Raw genomic sequence first — 1,939 nt, forward strand, 5'->3', positions numbered from 1 at the left:
CTAAACCTGTCTCAGACACCAGGCAGCATAATGTAACAGTTTTATGTAATAACTTTCTGTGAGGGAGCGTTTAGAGGTGGACATCTGGTTCCTATCATCACCACTGTGAACAATTCTGACTCTACTAGCGCACGGCACATGAAATAGCAGGAGAAGAAAAATCTATTTATTGGTCTAGAAATGAATCAAATACTGTTGTCAGCTTTACATGTTAATCTGTAATAGCATATGATCAAAAAGGGGTGCATGATTTATCCATAAACGTCACAGCTAATATCATAATCAATTTCTAGTGTATTTACATAAAAGAGGTCAAAGTAGTTGATGAGTTAATCAGTACTGACTCATTGGAAAGCCATGGTGTTTGAAAGGCTGCTCAGTCTTGGTTAGTTCCGTTATCTTGCTTTCTCTCCATGTTAACATGGCCATTTTCTCATACGCTGCTCACTAATCTTAACTAAATACGGTGGCATTTCATCCCCCTGATTGAATTATGTGAACCAGTGTGGAGTCTGAGTTAGTTTTCCAAAAGGCTGCTCCTAAAACGGCTTAGTCAGCTTTAGACTGCTGGGCAGTTTTGCACCTCAGTTCTTCAGCTGAAGCCACTCAGTTCAGGGGATCATTATTCCCTCCAGCACTGTGGGCTGCTATGATAAGACTAACGTTTCCCCTGATTCAAATCTTAGACTGTACGGCAGGCAGTCTCTTCAGCTGTCCTGCTCAAAATTCAGCTGGCAGTACTAGTCGTACTACATGTTTGGCCCTTTTTTAGCCACTAGACGGCACCATTGTTGCATTTAGAAAGTGATGGTTCAACAGTTTGTTGTCTTTGTCTTCAGTCATATAATCTAAGAAATTACACACACGGTGATTCCAAAAGACTCCTCCGATTTCAAAGCGCCATATTTTCACCACCGTGAGGCTCCTAGGAACCAATCACAATCCAATTGAAAGAAAGGGGGTCATATAGTTTCTGACTGTTACAGGAAGATGGTTCCCTTCAGTCTGAGAGGAGATGAGACCCCTGAGCAGAAAGCGTTCTGCGTTCTCCACTTCAAGAAGAGTGAATCCGTCATAACTGTGCAGCGTGATTTTCATTGGCAGTGAACCTCCAACAGCTCAGAGTGTTCAACGTTGGTTCTGCAACACTGGGTGATCTCTGAAATCACATTTAAAGAGCCGTGAGTACAGTGACACCTGATATACCTCATATCTCCATTTTTGTCATTTTCCACTTTTTGACATAATTTGAAAGGGGTCTGGTTCTATTGACTTACATTAAAAGTAAAGTATATTTTTCCTTCTCCTGTAAAGTTACCATTTTGGAGATACGAGGTTTTGTTCCGACAGCAGCTATATATATATATATATATATATATATATATATATATATATATAATCATATTTATCATGCTTGTAGTACTTAATCTGTGCAAGCACTGTGGTAATACATTTGCTTCATTGTTGAATTTTGCCTGGAAACAAAAGGGTTACTTTTTTTAAATTACCCAACAGAAAATCATCTGATCAGGATATTTTCCCCCCTATGGTATTTAGGTAGATACAGCCTAGCGAGCTCTCTCATTGCTAGGACTTCAGCAGCCGAACTGAAAGCCTTACACATTCAATTAACTACCAACATAATTAGGAACTGAAAGAAGAATCAACCACTCAAGCTTTGATTCACAATAGGTGGAACCAATTTAGTGAGGAAATAACATCACTCTAGGCCTTCTGGAAGTTCTAGATATGTTGCTGTGAATAGCTGTAGTCTAAGCAGGGTTGGGTTAGTTGTTAGGAATGTAAAACAGCGGCAGCAGCTCTATGTCAGAACTCTTTACTGAAAGTCAGTGTAAAACTGATACATACAAGCTCAGTATATGTTAATGTTTTTTACAAGCTTTAAACAAAGCATGACATATTTTACAAGCTTTAAACG

This window comes from Colossoma macropomum, unplaced genomic scaffold, assembly GCF_904425465.1.
Source record: "Colossoma macropomum unplaced genomic scaffold, Colossoma_macropomum, whole genome shotgun sequence".
Taxonomy (NCBI): Eukaryota; Metazoa; Chordata; class Actinopteri; order Characiformes; family Serrasalmidae; genus Colossoma; species Colossoma macropomum.